This window comes from Trematomus bernacchii, unplaced genomic scaffold (genome assembly GCF_902827165.1).
Source record: "Trematomus bernacchii unplaced genomic scaffold, fTreBer1.1, whole genome shotgun sequence".
In the NCBI taxonomy this organism is placed as follows: Eukaryota; Metazoa; Chordata; class Actinopteri; order Perciformes; family Nototheniidae; genus Trematomus; species Trematomus bernacchii.
Genome location: NW_022988097.1, coordinates 2,404,844 through 2,425,454, shown reverse-complemented (window position 1 = coordinate 2,425,454; position 20,611 = coordinate 2,404,844). Strand labels below are relative to the sequence as shown.

At 39.4% G+C, this 20,611-nt stretch overlaps 1 protein-coding gene across 1 annotated transcript in view; it reads right to left on the bottom strand.

Annotated features, from left to right (window-relative positions):
* Positions 1–20,611, bottom strand: part of il1rapl2 (interleukin 1 receptor accessory protein-like 2) — a 424,793-nt gene that overhangs the window by 300,662 nt on the left and 103,520 nt on the right. The gene's annotated exons all lie outside the window — the stretch shown is intronic.

The window sequence follows — 20,611 nt, the reverse complement described above, 5'->3', positions numbered from 1 at the left end:
GTGTTTTGTCTATGGACTGTTTGAGACATGATTGTTTGTCTAAATAGTCAGAATCCAAACTTCATTCATAATTCTACATCTCTAAACCGTCATTTGAGTCTTTTGTTTCAACGACTTCTTGTCCTTAATGATATCATATTTCATTGCTAGTTTTAATAAGATCTCGTCCTTCCTCTCGGCTCCCTCGACAGTGAGTTTGGGGTCAGCTACAGATCGGCATCCTGCTGCGAGAAGAGATCCAATATCTTGCTCCAGGAACATCACAGCAGGAGGGACGCTTGCCAACACCGGAGCTTGAGTCCTTAATTACGATCTAGCCTTAAACCTGTCTCTTTGCTCTATTTCTCCAGCTCTCCCCTGTCCTCCTCTGTAGTCATTCCGCTGGCACTCTCATGCAAATACAGCTCATATAAATGTCAGCAGCATTACAGGCAGCCAAAAGCTGGAAGGGCTGAGGTGACCGTGGAATGATTGTGCAAAAACACAAATTCAAGAAAAAGTCATAAAATAGAAGACATTGAGACCTTTCTTTTGTTTCACCGACTACTCTTCCCCTCCACTTTCTACCATCTCATTATGTTGTCTCACTCGGATTCAGGGTCTATTTCTTCGACTGTATCCCTATCTTTCTGTTTCACCCCTCTTTCCTCTCGCTCTTGTTTTGAAGTGAAATGAGCGTGTTTGATTGGGAGCTGAATAGGAGAGTTGGAGGAGAGGTTTGGGAGGGAGGGGGGAGGAGGTGAGGGAGATTGTGGGAAGAAAGCAGGTCCTATATATAGCGCTGAGCGTGGGTAGGTACCGTATTGACAGGAAAGACACACGGTTTCTATCCAAAGAAAGAGAGAGAGGGATAATGAGCCAGAGATAGAGGTATAGAAACAGACAACTGCTGATATGTATGTCTCTGTGAGAACAGTAATATAGTATCAGAAAAACAAGTCGCATCCAGTAAGACGTCATTCAAATGACCTCCTTTATAGCAACATGTGCACCTATTCTACTACCACAGGTCCAAATGAGAAACCTTGTTGAAAGAGGACATATTGTGCTCATGTTCAGGTTCATAATTGTATTTAGTGTCTCTACTGGGACATGTCTCCATGCTTTAATGTTCAAAAAGCTCTTTATTTTTCTCATACTGCCTGTGCTGCAGCACCTCTTTTCACCCTCTGTCTGAAACCAGAGCCCAGTCTGCTTTGATTGGTTAGCTGGCCGGCTCTGTTGTGATTGGTCAACTGCTTAGAGATGTCCCGCCATGTACAATGTGTTGGAGCGCTAGTCAATAGAAGTGTTACTTAGTGATGTCACTACTGTACAGAATAGTAAAGTTGCTGTTTTAGTTTAAGGCGAGACACGGCAGGCAAAAACATAGTTTTTCCTGCACTGGTCAATTTTGAGATTTTGTGCTATTTTGATTCCATAACATGTTTTCTTTCAGGCTTTTGGAAGGAAAACGTACAAAATACACATTTAAGTGTTTATTTTACTATAGTTTGTCTATTTGCGTCTGTAGATTTCTCCTACATTCACCAAAAGTTAGCATTCTAACGTAACATAAAGTACTGCGACCGCTGTTTGCACCATGTCTTCAGAGGTATCGTTGGAAAGCTCCGTTTCTCCTGCACAATCTCATCGGATCCAAATATGGTCATTTCCTTTGTATCAGCAACCAATCGTGAAAGTGCAAAGGGGTCTTAAACCAAGAAACGAAATCTCATTGGCTGGTGTCAATTTCTGACAACGTGATTCGTTCAGATGCGTCACGTGGTGTGCTAAAGCACTTCCTGGTTAGCTTTCCGCTAGAAATTTAAATCTGAAAATGGCAAAATAACGGAGAAAAAAACGTTCACAGAGAAGATGACAACAATTGTCACTTGCACAAAGCAAGGTTATACAAAAAACAAATGACCCCGAACATGAAATACCTTCACGGAGTGCGTCGATGCGCAAGCTATCATCCAGATAACAGGAGGGTTTAGCTAGCGTCACACTGCAATCTTTAAAGGTCGTTTTCTCAAAATGAGTTTTTTCTCCTACTCTGAGTTCGAAATTTCCACTTCAGTAGCAGTTACATACACCAAACCTTCCAGTTATATTCCTATCAATATTATGAAGGCTTTTACAGAAGGGTTTGGTCATATATAATTCATAGCCTGAATTATATAACATTTTATACCTAAAAACATGGTGAAAATTGATATTTTAGGGCTGTTGACAGTATTTTCTGATTTATGGAGTGATACAAAGAGATATCCAAAATCCCTTCTGTAAAAGCCTTAGATACTAATATGACTACAAAATGAAACAATAATTTTGATCCTGGCTTTATCCAAAGTTCAGATTTCGGTTCCTGAAATGTGTTAAAATATGCGCATATTTCATGAGATAATGGTTCATTTGCATATTTAAACATGCTATTTCAGAAAACTTGTAATACAAAAAACAATTGCCTTATTGTAAGTAATTAACTGGAGACATTTTTAGCTGATATCTTTAAGTTAAAAAAATTACCCTATTCACCTGGGGTGTCTCGCCTTAATATATGAATTGAAAGCATACACTACTTTTGACAAACAGGGGTCTGAAAGAAGTGTTTAAATGTATATTACATGTGCTGCATAATATATTTGACTACTTGTAAAATGTTTGTCACACTGTGATCCTCCTAATAATCCCCATTTTTGAAAACTGTAATAGTAGTCTGAATAAATCATTTGTATATAACTGTAAGGAAATACAGTTCTCTTTTTTTTGGTCTCCTGATTACGTAATCCTGTTATATGTCATGTGTTACCCCCCAAGCCTGGCAATATGTTATCTGTATTTTGTTTAGCCCAACCAATGCTGATTTCAGTTATGACATTTCTTTTTCCTTATGGTATGCTCCAGTTCAAACCCCCTGAATATGTCACTTTGGAAGATTCCATTCCCTCACTATCTTCAAACTACCTAACTATCAGAGATTTACAGGAAGTGCAATATACAACAAAGTGTTGCTGTTTGTAATGATATCTCACTGATATTAGCCTCATTGTTTACTGTTCACTGGCTCACAGATGAATAAGTCTTGTGTTTCTGTTAATGCCAACCAAATGTTTCTGTCAATGATTCATATTCAATTATTCTACTGACTTCTATTGTGAAGCAGTCACAGGAAACAAAATGTATTTGTTACAGATGTCAGCACTGATTGCTATTGTTCATCTAAATCCTCACTCATTTTCTACATTTTTGACAGCTGATTGCAGGGAGGAACAGAGAAGAAGCAGCTACAGTCAGTTCTTAGATGAATAGTTTGTGACTAACCTAACTGTGCCATGATGTTGTGTGGAAAACGACTCATACCATGTGCAGCACGAAAACAAAGTGCAGTTGCTTGTGGCATAATGGAAAAAGGCCAATGACTAACTGACTACTAACCTCGTTTTTTGTCACTGTAAACTGTTGCCCCAGTTGCTATAATGTTCAGATGTCCAAAACATCCTGATACCTAAACAACAGAAAAGGTTGTGCATTGGTCGCAGTTTTAACACGTGGTTGCTCTGTTCTGAGAACTACAGCCACTTGAGGTAGCAGCCTGACAAAGAATGAAAATATTTAGTGTAATAAGAAGCTTGCCCAAACTCTATAGAGTGGTGCTGTGATGACATATTTCTGTAGGTGAACCGGGAAGTGAACAACGCAAGGGCTCTCTCGATAAAAAGCAAAAGGGTTTTCTCGTTCGATTTCGGAATTTTGCAGAAAATAAGCTCACTTTGTGATTTTTGAAGAGTAAATGCAATCGGCAGAAATAAAAAGCTAACGTTAAGCCACCACCACTAAGCTAAAAACGGACTAATGTCGGCATGAGGATGTTTAGTAGTTTATTTAGTCACCATCATTTCTATGACATTAACGAGTGAGGTATTTACTGACGTATCTTATGTTGTAGAATAGAACATGAAAATCTTGTACGTTCTTTTTAGGCTTCGAACCAAAACACCTTCAAAAAGCCCTTAATTCCGAGACATGGTACCGCAGAAGTGTCGAAGCACTCATTACTGAACCACTCTACATTTTTGGGGGATGATATTCAACAATAGTTCCGACAAAATAGCTGCTCTATGTGGGACCCATAGTAATATTGCGTCTGGTGATGGAAATGAATCACTTTATTTATTCCTGTATTTAATGAACCTGTTTTTATCTGATGTATTCTTGTGCAATGCGAATTTGAGTGTTTAGTACCTTAAAAGGAGTGAAGCTCACACAGGGGGGGGCAACTCGGGGGGTCCTTCGGGTGAAGCGCGGGAAGGTGAGGGGATCGCTGATTGGACGAGGAGAGTGTGTGCAGCCTCGTGATGTAATGCGTGTTGCAGAACTACTGAAGTAAAGAGTATTTTTGTTGTACTTGTGCACGCCTGGAAGTCCATTTTGTGTCCATGTGTGCAACATCTACAGTAGAAGAAGGTTCTGCCCTAAGTATTCTGGTATGAGTTGTCACTTGTTTTTACCACCATTAATGTTGGAGAAAATGCAAGTTGTCTCCTCTTATGGGCCTAAATGCATTGATACTGTGGATGACCTTGCCTCTTCTGAGATAGGAGAGAGCAGGGCATAATTCATGTTGTTGATACAGACGAGAGGACACATATTTGTCGTCTCCTCAATCCTTCGAGGGGCAAAGAGCAACAACTGTGCGGAGGAAGTACGTGACTTTCCAGAGATGTTCCCGACACCTGCTGACGATGCTGGCGCCAACTCGATTTACAACTTTGTTGCTATCTCCTAACTTTGGACTATATAAGCTTGATGTTTTTTCCGGCTCCGTTGAGCAGCATACCTCATGTGTGTGAGTTGAACCATATCCTTTGTATGTGACTTAACTCTGCTCCTTCTTGCAAGAATAAATTAGTACCTGACTATTGATTCTCATCCCGGTGTCGAGTGACATTTTCCTAACAATTAATCACAGATGTACCCAAATAAACATGACTGACATATAAGAATTAAACACTACATTCCATACAGCCCTATAGAGCTGTTTTGACCATCACATATATAAAGGTACATATTTAAGTACATACAAATGTTCACTAATGGCAGATGGAAATAGGCGTAAATGTTGCTGCCAAGTTAACAGGCAGGTAATGGCCCCACTTGTGTTCTTATACTCTCCTTATCACTCTATATATTCCTCCGCCCTTTCTGTGAAGTGGTAAGTCTTCTCTCCCTCCTAGGGTTGACATATTCACTGCAATTTCCTCCCTTTTTATTCATATCCATCTTTTAGTTCACCTTTCACCTCTTCCTTCACCCCTATCTCCGCTTCAATCACTCAATCTCATCTTTTATTCCTTCATTTACTTCATTCCCCTCGTCTGTCAGTCCTTTCGATGGCAGTTTATTTCTATGCCAGTAGTAAATACGACTGTAATGTACTCTGAATGATATGAATGTGGGAAAACAGCAGGGATAACAACAGCGAATTAACATTCACAATGATGGAGGCAAACAGCGAATATAAAGCTATTGAAGTTCATAAAAAAAAGAGATAAATGTCAAGGTAACAACAGTAACAGTTGATGTGATTGACTACGTGTTTTTACCTCTTCCTCAGCAGGTTCATCATTTATTGTTATTTGTTCTCAGATGGAAGAAAATAAAAAGAACAGTTTTGATTTCCTGGGCTTTAATTGCATTCAAACTGTTTGACTATCTGCTTCCCCACTTGAGTGGAGTTTTGAAAAGGAGCCAGTGTGAAACTCTGGGGAATTAACTCGCTTTAAAAATACTAGACACTTTAAAATGAGGTTCATTTCACACACTGGTATCCAGGATTACTTTGTTTCTGTTATCTGCAAAAGCAGAAACAACCATTAAGAGCTATTTTGTTCCTGATTTTTTCCCGGCTTTAGTTAAAGACAAACACATTTCTTTTGACTATGTGTGCAAGATATCCATTTTCCCAGATGTTTCCATTCCTTCCTCATCCCATTTGTGTTGTGTGAGCGGCCTGCTGTGCTGTGTCTTGCAATGTATGCACAATCGATGCATATCTCCCATGGGGACTGTCACACTTATTAAGTAATCGATAACAGCATTCCCATTAAAGTTATTTCAAAATCAATACAGCATTCAGATTAAAACTATGAGCTAATCCATACCATTAATATTCCAATCAACGAGTGTATGATCAGTGGAGATGGGAGCAATCTCGGAGCAGTGTTGCGTTAACCTCGGCATCGATGAGAACAGTAAGGTGTGCATCACTCCTCTCACTTCCCTGTGTGCATGGATGAGAACAGTAAGGTGTGCATGGATGAGAACAGTAAGGTGTGTATCACTCCTCTCACTTCACTGTGTGCATGGATGAGAACAGTAAGGTGTGTATCACTCCTCTCACTTCACTGTGTGCAGAGCAAACCACAGGGGCTAGCTGCTCCTTTAGAAGGGCTGGTTACATTAGCTCCGGTTTGTTGCTACACCGGAGAGACACACAGACTATACCTACGTTAAGCCTCTTTTTGTTGTTGCTTTACGCATCTCTCTGTGATGTGTGTCTCTTTGTAATTGTTTTAGGTCTTTTTGTAGTTGCTTGTTGCATCTTTGTAGTCATTTGGGGTCTCTTTGAAGTTGCTTTTATGTCGATATGTTGTTATTTGAAGTCTCTTTGTAGTCACTTTGTGTGTCTTTGTAGTCACTTTGTGTGTCTTTGTAGTAATTGTGTGCTTTTTGTTTTGCCTCTTTTCATAGTTGTTGTGTATCTTTGTATGCCTTTGTATCTGTTTTGATCTCTTTGTAGTTTTTCTTGGTATCTTTCAAGTATTTTTGCCTCCTTGTAGTTGTTTTGTGTCTCTTTGTTGTTCTTGTTAGTCTCTTTGTAGTCATTCTGTGTCTCTTTCTGGTTGTTTTGCCCCTTTTCAAAGCTGTTGTGATTACCTTTGTGTCTTTGCAGCAGTCCTTTCCAGGTAATAATTAACTCTTTGGACCTTTTTTTAATGAGCCAAGTGCTGCCCACTTTAACTAAGATAACATTGACTGTGAACTTTTTAAGTGATTCCTTCACTGATTTATTTTAATTTGAAGTTTCACAGCCGGGAAAAATCACAATGTTGCTCTCAGTTTGCAAAGCCATAGCGATATTAAGTGTGACTCCCATAACTCTTAAGATTGAGTTAAAGTGCTAACTTAAGAGTAAATCGTTCTCCTCTTCAAGTGAAGAATAAAATACATATATTAAGCAGCTCAAACCTACTTACCGTGAAGCAGTAACCTTTAAGAGCAGCTCTCAAGTGATCACATGATTAATAGATGTGTGTGCAGAGGAGTTACGCCAAATCTGGCAACCGCTGTCAGTCACTGAGTTTTAATATATCAGACTGTCACACCCTCTCTACCCCTTTCCTTTCAGCTGTTTTCTCTATAAAGGGATCGATCCCCCCCTAAAAAACTATCTTAAAAAAGTAAAAATGTTGCCTTAACATATATGAAAGTGTGCAGCACGTAAATCAGAAAAAAGCATTAAATACAGGGAATTTATCATCACATACTAGAGTACTGTCAAAACATGAGTGGAAGCCTTATGTTTGGTTGTTTCCACTTTTGATTGAAAAGGGCCTCTGGAGATAACTAACTTTTCAGAATGATGCATATTGCTTCTGATACCATTTTCTTCACCCCAAATCATATTTCACAAGAAAAGTCTGTGTTCAAGATGAATCATCAGCAATATGTTGATCGTTTACAGGGGGAAGAGAAAGGCACTTTGACACTTTGTCACTATGCGTGAAATAGTCTTGTTAAAGATAGGGAACATTTGTGATCATGCTTTAAAAATCTAACAGGATTTTCACCCGAATTAAACTGCTATGCAACCACTTGGATTTATTGTAAATCCTCCGTGGCTTCAATTATGTTACAAACACAGTATTTTATTTCAAGCCAAACAACAATATTTGTTTCTAAATAACCTAACTTTTGCAACTTTAACCGAATATTTTGAAGAAACTGCATCCATAGTCACGCAAGAAAACATGTTTCTCTGAAATAGAATTTGAGCATGACTTTTATTTATGCGGGAAAGATATTCTTGTAAAAGAGCCAGTTTACCTCCAAATCATCATTAACCTAATAACAAAAAGTGTTCATGCCATGCTGTCCAATGGAAAACCATTTGCATCATGAATACATTATCAGATCTGGTGCAGTGATGCTCTATCGTTTGTCCAATCTGAAGGTACTTTAAAAATGGTCAAGTTTCAAAATGCAATAGCTTAACCATTTAATTGTATGTGCATGCTATTGAGTTTACCCTCCTTTTGCACAAAAACTCCTACAACTGTTACAATAAAAAAATAAAAACTACTATAAAAATGCTTGCCAATGGAAAAGCAATTGCGTCATGAATGCATCAATAGATCTAGTATAGCTTTCCGAAATGCCATAAATATTCTATTGTATGTCCGATCTGGGAGTACTTAACTAGCCAGCTCACCAAAACACAACAAGGCTCTGGTTTCAGACAGAGGGTGAAAAGAGGTGCAGCAGCACAGGCAGTATGAGCAAAAAAAGCACTTTTTGAACATTAAAGCATAGAAACATGTCAAAGTAGAGGCACTAGATACAAATATGCAACCTAAAACAGTTTAAGAATGTATTACACTTTTTTTGTTTGTGTGCAAAAACTCCAACCAAAGCTTATACAATAAAAAAACAAACAATATGTGCTTCTAAAGACCCCTCTTGATATTTGCAGTCTCGCCAACTTCTCTCACACTGGTAAGGAGAATGCAAAAATTAACCTATCCACCTTGGGCACAGGGAAGCAGCCATCTTTAATCAGCCAGTCTCTTACTGTTCTCCTCCTGGTCAAACAAGAACAGTCTCTTTTATTTTTTTGATCAACCAGTACATCCTGTGTTAATGAAAGTGTCCCCCGGTCAAGAGTTTAATAGAGGTTAAGAAAAGCTTCCCCCTGGAGCAAGTATGTTCTTTCAGAGCCACATCCCCGCCAGCAACACACACACACACACACACACACACACACACACACACACACACACACACACACACACACACACACACACACACACACACACACACACACACACACACACACACACACACACACACACACACACACACACACACAGTGACGCATCACTTCAGGTACAGTGTGTTCTTTATCAAAACAGACAATCCAACCAGGATATTCCTCATACCTTCAGATATGCTTCACTTTGAAAGCAGAACAAAAGACACACTGACACACACAAGCACACACTCAGGGAATACAACAAAGTAGGTCAGGGCTACGCCAGGTCAGAGCAGCAAAGCAAAGCTAATAGATGCAGACAATAGGTGTGTGTGTGTGTGTGTGTGTGCGTGTGCGTGTGTGTGTGTGTGTGTGTGTGTGTGTGTGTGTGTGTGTGTGTGTGTGTGTGTGTGTGTGTGTGTGTATGAGAATGCAACTCTCCGTGTGAGCCATATGGAGACAGACTGAGAATATATGTGTGTGCTTGCTTCGCTCAAGGCTATGTGACCATGACCTTAACAAAGTGCATGACCTCAGCATGTGCGTAGCTACTGTGGCATTATAGAACACAGCATACATCTCCTGTATGAGCTATAATGGACAACATTTTGAGTTGAATACCATTTCCGAAATTAGACATAATTGTGTGATTGCTGCATATCTTGATGACCCCTAACAAAAGTTGTACGTTTTGGGGTATTGCTTACCGTTCCTCGGTGATTGGTACCAATCTATTGATAGCGATGCCTAACAGGCCATAGCTCACCAATGCCAATTTCGACTGCGACCACATTTAGGAATGTTGTAGGTACTGCCTATAGGCACAAGTTTGTTAAACCTCATACATTCTACCCACAGGGAGGCTACAGTAACATGTATCTACACATTTGGTAAACAACCACAAGTTTGTGCATGACCTATCAAAGCATAGCTCCACTAGCTTCCCCTTGTGGCCATTATTAAAACAACTCGGGATAACTTCCCAATCTCTAATATTTAGAATGATATGTTTTTTTAAAGGGTCATCTGTGTTATGATCAATCCTGCCTTATAACTTGGCCTTTAACATTTGCACAGACAAATACTATCTTTGCCTGAAATACTAAAAACTTACCTGTAATGAACTAATACCAGGTGTACTTTTATTATTTGACACAGCACTAGATGCAGCAATCACAAGCATATTCTTCAGCATGTACAACTATTCTAGACATAAACTGTTGTTACACTTGGCAGTTTGAGGCATTTGCAGCCTGGTTGGAGTTAATATGTGGGCACAGTACTGGTCTGTCAATAAAATGCCAATAAGAAAGTCGTTCTCTTTATTGGGCCAGGGGAACGACTCAATGCTCCCTTAACACAAGGTTAAGTCAACGAAGGAAAAGGTTTCTCCTCAATGGTGAAAAGTATGAAATGTGTTCTATTAACATAAAGAACAACTTGATTTGTCAGTTATTCTGATAAAACATGTGTGCTTCATGAGGCAGATTGTACTGAATAGTAAATTCAATTGTAATGTATCTGTTTTCTTAGGGTGCATCGTTCTTTCTTTTTGTCAGTTTCTACAATTACATTTTAATGACCACACTCTTAAAGGTTTTTCATGGCTCTAGTGAAATATGTGCATGCATTTTGATGAAGCACCCTTAACAATAATGCTTGAATGAGGAAACAATGTCAAAATACAACATAAAACATTCCGACTTCCACTGTAGAATGGAGTAAGAAGGCAAACATTACGTATTCAGAGCACTTCCTTGTTGAAATGCATGAAATAAACAGCATCCCTTCCTCCCTGTACAGCTCAGATGGGTTTTTTGGAACACTCTGTACCAAAATGTGTCACAACTGCTGTCCAAGGTGCTGACTGTAGGACTGGAATAGTTGCAGGAGCTGTCCATGGTACTAACACTTCTCAATGCACTGACGGCAGGGTAACTGCTGTTAGCAACGATGAGAGATAGTCTTAACAGAATTGACAAGCAGTAACTTTTCAAATGTATCTAAATGATAACTGTGTATATATTATCATCGTTATCTGCAAAGGAGGACAGATTTTTTGTTTGGTTTGTTGTTTGTTGGTTTGTCTGTTTATCAGCCAGAATACAGAAAGAACTACTGGCCCGATTTTTATGAAACTTGTTGAAGGATTAACAATACACCAAGGAAGAAACCATACAATTTGGGAAGGGTTCCAACTTGAGGGGCAGATAGTTATTCTATGATTTCGTTAACATTGCCACATAGGACATGACCTTGGTAGAGGAATGTATTCACAGAGGGCCTTTTTGGTTATGAATTGGGATCTTGAGTGAAACAGAAAGATGATAGGTTAGGGAAAGGGTGTAGCATCAGCCAAGGAATAACCCATTTAATATTGGCGCGGATCCAAAGAATAGGGAGACACATAAGTTTCCTATAAAACAGCTATTTGCAGAGATCTACGATCTCCAACTGCCTTTTTGGTAATGTGTGTCAGGGTTTAAATGTGTTTGCCTGATGACTTAAAGACTGGATAAACATGTAATAAAGGAAAAACATTAGTTGTAAAACTATTTGGGTAAAGCTAGAGAAGGAAGATCTTTTTTTAATGAAATGCAGATAGTCGTATTAAAATAGTTGGTTTGCAAATCTTGCACTTCTTGATCTTTAAAAAATACTCAGGGATTTATAATCTATTAATCACCCAGTGAGATTCAGACAAGAAGGGTCAAATGAATGCAGAGGCTGATATAAGGCGGGTATAAGTACGTATAACACAGCTTAGTTGAATACTTGATTCTGATTGGTCAATTTGGACATTCAGTTGTCTGCCATTTTTTTCCAATAGCAGTCCGTTGCTAAGGACGCTCTGACCCAGGTTCAGTCATTAATCAGCAGTAAGCAGAATACTAAAAAGAAGTATTAGAACCTTAATCAGAGCTACCGTTGAATTAAGTTGTTCTTGCCGCAGTGGAGCCATGGCTACACTGAACAGAATATATATTCTAAGTGCAAGCAATATGATAACTTTTAAATGCGTATTGTGAGTCAACTTTTTGATTCAATTAGTAAGTAGCTTTGTTATAAGTGGGATAAAATGCAGCAAGCTGGTTATTAATGAGAAAAGGACCCGAAGGGTGAGCAGGACCAGGATCCTAAAGATCTATGAAGCAATTCAACATTTTCTTTTCTTCAGAGCTTTCTACCTGGAACATATCCACGTCTTGTGAAGAGCTCCCATGTAGCCTAGCGTGTATACCAGTCTGCTTTGAAACGACATCAAAGGAACATTACTGTGACTTGATGGATTTGTTGTATGCCGTCTCTTTTTGTTGCATATGGAGCAATCCAAACTCCTGAGTATCATTTGTACTGCCCCCAGATGCTGCAAAAAGCATCCTCAGAGGAGACATCAGAGATGAGTGTTACGTATGTAATGCACGTAATTAGACGTTATCGAGGCTAAACAGACCGTTGCGGAAGATGCGGATCATTTAGAGGGTTGTTCAACATGACAGAGAGACGCAGAGACGGAGTGGGAGAGGAAGGAAACGGAGAGCAAAGAGGACAGAAATAGAGGAACACAAAAAAGATACAAAGCTGTGAGTCAGAGGAAGCAACCAGAAGAAAGAAGGAAAGAGTCTCCAAAGGCTCTTTAAATACAAAATGGCTAAATGAGTAGATTATATAAATAAGGGTGGAAATAAAAAGCCCACAGGGATGGAGTGAGCCGCTGATAGAAGAAAGGAAGAGAGAGAGAGAAGGGGGTACATTCATTTTGAGGTTTGAAATTAAAACGGCTAAATGATCCGATTATCAAACCGGGAGATTTGAGTTGGGCACCAGCGGATTCAACGAGAGGAGGAGGAAGCAAGACTCATTCATTCAAAAATGCACTACAAACATCTGAAAATAACCTTTGATGCTCAGAAACAAACAGGCCGACACATTCAGTGGCTCCACTGAGATAATGGCGTCTTGTCCGGGATCGCACGCACGCACGCACGCACGCACGCACACACGCACGCACGCACGCATGCACGTGTGGCAACCTACAATATTTAAAACATTACGTGTGTGTGTGTGCATGTGTCAGGTCAGGTTATGATTTATGAATAGGATGCTGCCGGGATGGTAATGGTGGAAGAAGATGTGAGGTGTTTTAAAAGTACATTAACCACCTAATGCTCCAGCATTCAAAGTCTTCCTACAAAAGTATAATCAGAAAAATAAACATTAAGTATCAAAAGTAATAGCAGTCATTATGGTGGTGGGGCCCTAAATATAATTACTGTTCCCAATGGGGACATTTTGAATTGCTTTATACTTATGTACTGTAGTAGTTTGAACTGTATAATGCATCATATTTAAGAAGATAATAAAATAAATTAGAAGAAAACTTTAAAACGTTTAATTATTATAACTTAATAACGAGTTACTCTGCTAAATTTAAAAAGAGTTGAAAGTATAACAGTTGTCGATGTAATGTATAAGTATAACATATCATAAAATGTAGCATACATTCCATGTGCAATATTACTTTCAATATCATTTAAAATATTACTTTCAAAACCGTTGCTTAATAAATATTTCTTAATTGTACTAAACGTATCTTACTTGTATTTTTATCCAATAGGCACTGGTGTTAACATTACTTTCTATCCCAATTTATATTGGTTGCACTATTGTTTTTCATTACTTTTACAGTTTTGTAATATTTGTACAGTTTTCTTTTAGGTTAAATACAATGTATCCTTACAATATTTCAAATAGTGTCATCTACCTTTGAGTGGTACATTTCCAATGTACTAAGGATTAAAGGCTTCATGTGGAATTGATCAAGCTTGTCACAATATCAACAAGTTGATTGGAAAGCTGCGACTTATTCCTTCCTCAGAGCAAGTTGTTCAAGTTAAAAGCTCAGAGTAGACTCAAAGTTCTCTCCCTGTGACATAACATGGGTAATTTAGGACTGATTTCCTACTCTGACTTCCTTGATAAATACAGACCCCGCACTCTAACCATTTTCTTTGTAGGTATTCAGACAACATTTTTGCTTGCACTTGACCGTGGAGTTGTCCCAATGTGGCTGTTGCTTTCTCATTCTGTGTATGTGTGTGTTTGCTTCCTTCAAGTTTGGTCTGGCATCTGCAACTTTTCACTCCATTTGGAAAGGGGGTCCACTCTCTGCGTGCATTTTAAATCATTTTAAAAGTGAAAGAGCACCTTGTACTCTGTCTGCGGGGGCGCTAATAATTTGGTAAGGGCAAAAACATCTTTTCTACCTTTGTGGTCCTAAGTGTAGGCACGAAAAAGTGTTTGTCCTCCTCTCTGCCTGACAGCCAAATACACCTTTCGTGAATAAAACATCAGGTATAAAGCCTGGGTATATAATCCAATCTGACGGCCCCAACAGCCAGTAACGTTTGGGCTGAAGATGGCTGCTGATGGAGTTGTATAAAGAGATTATGAAGAATGTCATCTCAGATTTTTCACTCACTAATTTATTTTTTAACACCTTCCCTTAGCTGTAGTTTCTCAAAGCAAATGTACAGTTTGGGTTTTTAAATAGTTTAGTCAATTGTGTCATCTTTAAACTTTTCCAAAAACAAGAGTTTATCGAGGATTAAACACTAGGTTTACTGTATCTCAAAAGCTGCAAATATAAGTTATGTCGTTAGCTAGCTACATTTTGTGGTGTTACAGGTTAAGTTTAAGAGAAAAACCTGTTCATAAAAAGCATTGTTTTGTTTTACTCTGCTGGAGCTGCTACTTGATGCTAATTTATGAAGACATTTGCGCGTCTGTCCTGCTTTGTTAGATTAGGCAAAAAGAAACACTCCGGCAACCTTAGCTAGTCGTTTTAGCGCTACATTAGCTAAAACACCTTTAATTAACCAGTCAACTGCAACACAACAGACTGGTGTTTTGCCTGGCACTTTTATAGCTGGCATATCCATCCGGTATATGTTTTAAGTCATCAGGAAATATTTAAAACTCATCTGGAGCCAGTGTTTTGCTACAAGTCATGAAGGTAATGTTAGCTTAAAAAGCTAGCAAGATAAAGCCGCTATAATCTGCTACTTACCATTGTCATTTCAGCTAAAGATAAAACAATGTTAGCTTAATAACAAGACACCTTTTTTTTGTCTCTGGCTGTAAACCATTGTATCATTAATGACGATACATTGTGATTGGAGATTATACCACTGTCATATGAACTCCAAATGTGCAAAAGAGAAAACGTAAAGGTCCCATGTCATGCTTTTCTGGTTATTACCCGTCCCCTTGTGTGTTATGTAGCTTTTTATGCATGTAAACGGTCTGCAGAGTCACAAACCCTCAAAGTACACCCTGTAGCGAGTAAAACTCTAACACAGAAAATACCTGTCTATGCTGCCCCAGAACGCCTCGTTGGAGATTTGTCTTTTTCCATAGTTTACTTTTTGGGTATAGTGACGTATTTCGGGTATAGTGACGTAACGTAACGGCCGCGGTACCGTTACGTTTGGACCAATCTGCGGACTTCCTCACACACACACACTCAGCGGGACGTTGCGAGGCTCGCTGCTGTGAGGAGCGGACAGTGTGAGCTGGCTCACTGGTGTGGGGTCTGCGAGACAGCGAGACACCGCGGAACTCAGCCTGAGCACACAAACAAACTCCCAGCCAGGCTGCGGGTGTGTGTGTGTTTCAGGCTGGGTTTCGCTGTGTCTCGCTGTCTCGCAGACGGCCACTGGGCTCACAGGGAGGGGGGGGCAGGAGCTCCATCAAGCCGTTTAGGACAGAGAGTGAATACACATACTATACAGAGATGCTGTTTGAGAAACCAATGTGAGTTTGGAAAATTGCACAATATACATTTATTTTAGTAGACCTCAACAATGGAATTATGATCAGTAGAAATGGCCATGTCATGGGACCTTTAAGGCCGGAAAGGGAATATTTAATATCGAGTGGAAAGTCTTATAATATCCTAACATGCAACCATAGCCTGCTTAAGGAAGCAAGGATACAGTCTCGAAACGTTTGCTATGACTTAGTTCAGATTCTAGTGTATGGGGTTTCAGAGTAGAAATGGTTAGTGTTTAGCTGAAGTTAGAGCTCGGTAACGACTGCTACAACCCGATTTGACTCACTTTCCACAGTTTGTTTTTGAGCAAATAAAAAGCTGAGTTGTCAAGGATATGTCTTTTCCTTCGTGCAATTAACTTTAAATGAGCAAAATAACCCTAGAATCACTACAGTTAAATGATGAGTGATTGTGTTTCCATGAGTTTCCTATAGAAAAAACCTCACATTCCACATAAGTCTTGCCCAGGCTAATCTGTTTACATTTACATTTTAATATCCAAGCGAATCATGAATCACAAAAATAACATTACCATGCAAACAAGGCTTTAGAAGCAGGTGAAAACAAACGCTGATGAGGTGTGAACAGGCCTCGGTATTAAAACCACTATTTCCTATCTATCTTGCTGTCATAATTGGGGGGTGAATGTTATTGTGGGTTGGGTGGAGGTGGCTTTCCATGCAGATTGTTTGGGTGGAAATAATCTATGCTGACTTTGGGAGTCAGGGTGCAGTCAGTGCGGTCAATCATTGCAGACTTTGTGCAGTTTATTAAAGGAGGACAGGCCATGTTTGTGTGGGTGCTTTTTCCTTGACAGCTAAAAACACCTTTAATGAATAAAACATTATCTGTGAAGCTTCATGACATAATCCTATCTGAAGGTCCCGACCACTAGTAACACCTCTATCCTCTGGTGATGGACTTTGATTTTTAATCGCGTGTGAATTGTGTGTGTGTGTGTGTGTGTCTAGCAACAAAAAAAGGCAAAAGATGTTTTTTATCCACTCGAAAATCTAAAAAGTACAAAAATGTTCAAGTGAGTATTGATGAGAACTGATATTACTGATGATTTCCCATCTTTCAAAGTGTAATGGTCATTTTAATGTCAGATAATGCTTTACACGTAATTAAATCTTAAGGGGAAATTGGGTAAAGCCAACTTAAAGTCTTGTCTTAAGACCCATCACAGCTCCTAAATTGACTGTGTGAACTAAAAATACATGAACTCAGCAAGACACTTTTGTCTTGTGTCACTCGCCTGGAAATAGCTGGAAGGGTGGGGGGGGGGGAGAGGTGGGGATGGATGGAGACAGAGACAGACAGAGTGAGCGACGATATAAAAACATGCCAGGATGGCAAAGGAGGGCAAAAGATAGAAACAAAAAGACAGAGAGAGAGCCTCTGGCCTGTTCTAGTTCTTCTTGTTTTTGAGTGGTTTAATGGCTGCCGCAAAACACACACACACACTGGACCAGACAACTCACACACCATGCATCTTGTGCTGTTGGGAATATTGCTATTACAAATCAAGTGGACACAAACAATATGTGGAAGTGGCTCAATGTAATGGGGAAACACATTTTGTGCCCTGCCCCGATTGTGAATTTGTAACTACATCACACATATTGTGAAAGGGTCAGTCAACCAAAACCATCAAATATAGGACTTGTTCTGTAGTGAAAGCACTGAAGTTATTTTGCTGCGTAGTGAACTTTCTACTCACGCTAGTTTTACAGCAGGATCATTTATGTTTATTGCTTGTAATTAAAACCTGTTCATTACAATAATATGGAACCAAAGTTTTGCAGTAATTCCTGTGATTTTAATTGCAATAACCAGATCAAAAAATAATAACTACCCCATGTTAGCGATTTGTAAAAAGTCTGTCTGCAAGCATACCAGCAAACAACTTTTAAAAGGCTTACTTTTTCTGAATGGAGTTCGAATGAATAAGGACTATGACAACTTGTTTGTATTTGTTATTCTGGCAATATACCTGCATGTGTCTCTAATGACAGCCAGAGAAAACAGAGCTGGGATAAACTTGATCAAATAACAGTGTCAACATTAAAGTCCCTTACCTACATACAAACTAAACATAATTTGGTTTCAAATGTAGCCCAGTTTGGGTCGATATACAGTAGCACTTACTCGAAACTAGGATCATTTTACCCTTTTAGGGGCTGTTTTTTTAATTAAAAAAATTGGATACAAACAACTCCTTTCTTTTGGGTGGTTTACTATACGTCTAGCCTAACTCACACTGGGACCATTTTTTTTCTAGCCATAAACAAAATTTGACTTGTATATCAGGCACTTCATATTCCCAACTTCTTTAATATAGTGAGGACATAACTCTATGCTAAAGTATATGACTTTCAAGCGAAAAAAAATAAAAAAGGATAGAAAGGATCTGTTCAACTGCGGGTTCTCTGGCACCAAAAACAAATCACATGATGGTAGCAATGGTTTGCAAAATAATTCAATATCAATCATTTATTTCATTCTGGCGAGTAGGTTTGATATCTCACGAACTCGTAAAAATGTTTTAAATCCGCATGACTAGACAATATAGACCAATATAGATATATGAAAAAGAGAAAATACCTAACTGTTTTAGTAAATTGAGGGAACCTACCCTTTAAAGAAGAAGAAATATGGTATTTTGAGCTGATATTGCTGATGTTTTGTCTTGACAAATAACTGAATGCAGTGGCGGCGCCAGGGGGGAGCTAGGGGGTGCTGAAACACCCCCCAGGATAGCCATAGCACCCCCTAAGCACCCCCAAGAAATGTATATGTCTTTCTTTTTTTTATGTGTGAAATTAATAATTTGAAAAAGGATTGATTCGAAAATAATATGCTACAGTACAAGTAGCCTACTTCTGGGTCTCTGTGTTTCATTCAAGCTCTGCTCTGTGTGTGCGTGCGCGAGCGAGAGAGAGAGAGAGAGAGCGCGCACCGGTACCGGAGATTGTTGTGGTTAGCATCTGGTGCTAGCTACGCTAACGGATTTAAGGAGCTTTTTCAACAACAAGGTGGAGGGAGAGCTCTCTCCTGTCAGACTGAGAGTCTCAGATAACCTCAGCTCAGGTGAACTAAAGGACTCTCTCAGTGTTTAGATCGTTAACTTTAGTCTAAGTTATCTCAGTGGGTCTCAAAACGGTTTGGTCACGATTCATGTAAATAAGTATTTCTGAGGCACACGTTGATGATGATTATAGGTATAACAAAATAAGAGAATAAATGAAAAACAGGTATGAAATACTATATGACAGTAAAACAAGAATACAGTTTAAAAGGGGAGTGATTTGTAAGATATCCATAAAGAAATAGAAAATCTGTTTACAGTTCTGTTTCATATGGGTGTTGAGAGAGGTATCCATAGATCTCTTGGAATGAGGTCCCCATTGAAATCAGGACAGCAGAAAGCTTACACATCTTCCGGCGCAGACTGAAAACTCATCTCTTTCGACTCCACTTCGAGCGATAGAATTACTAACAAAGCACTTATATACTAACAAAGGACTGGCTTATCTAAAGCCTGTTGAGTAGCACTTGAAATGTTTTGGCTCTATGAAACCTGATGTACTTATATGATTCTGTTTTCTTCAAGTTTGTATCTTCTTGGTCGAATGCACTTATTGTAAGTCGCTTTGGATAAAAGCGTCAGCTAAATGCAATGTCATGTAATCTCTTCATTTTGCTCTCAAAGTGCACCAGATTGATGCATTTAATTTCAATATTAAAAAATAAATCTTCCCTGGGGAGCATGCCCCCGGACCCCCCTAGAGGATGTTAGGTCCACCCCCCATTTGTAAAAAAAATAGCACTTTACCCCTGCTTAAACCTATATGCCGTGAGCTGATTATCGAGCCTTCATTGTAACAGTCGCGGGTACACTGTGTTTGTGCGTGTGGGGATCGTTGCAGTAGAACATTCCACTGTAGCACCCGGGACATTAATGGGAAACCCTACATGTTTGAGCACCCTCTATGAAACGTCAAGCTACCCCACAGCACCCCCAAAAGAAAATATCTGGCGCCGCCACTGACTGAATGTCATAAGTTTTACCCACATTTTCATTTATCACTACGTTGCTGGGTTAAAAGACTGCGAAGCAAGTATTTCCTGATATGATAAATGGTAGATGTGACATTTAGATGGCAGCAAATATGGAAGCTGTATCAACAGCTCGCAGTAAATGTAACTTTTTCTATTCTCACACATGCGACAACTTTAAGCTGCTCTGTGAAAATATAAATGCTTGTTGCTCTGGCTCCTGAAATAAAAAAGTAGTGGGCCTACACTTCCACCGCTAAGTGTAACACTTGCTGAAGTACAGAATCGTAACAACCCAGCAATTTGACCGACCTCTCTCACACCTCCACCCATGGAAAGTTAACTTCTCCTGCATTCCCTTACGGAGATGAGAGGCCGAGGGTGTCAGTGTTGGACAGAGCAATAGATGGCTCCATAAAGGCAGAGAGATTTGTAGTTTGGACCTGTGTGTGTTTGTGTGTGTGTGGGTTTGATGTGATGGGACAGAGTTTATGAACCCATAAAGTCTTCAGGGATAAAAGTCCCACAATGCTACGAGGTTAAACGGCAGATAGAAAGAAGGAGAGAGCGAAGAGCTATGAGGTTCATTTAAAAGACAGATATGACAGAATAGGATGGAGTGTCTCTCTTTCTCTCGGCTTCAGTTTCTACTTTGGCTAAAAGCCTGTTCCTCTATCCCCTGCCTAAAAGTCCTTATG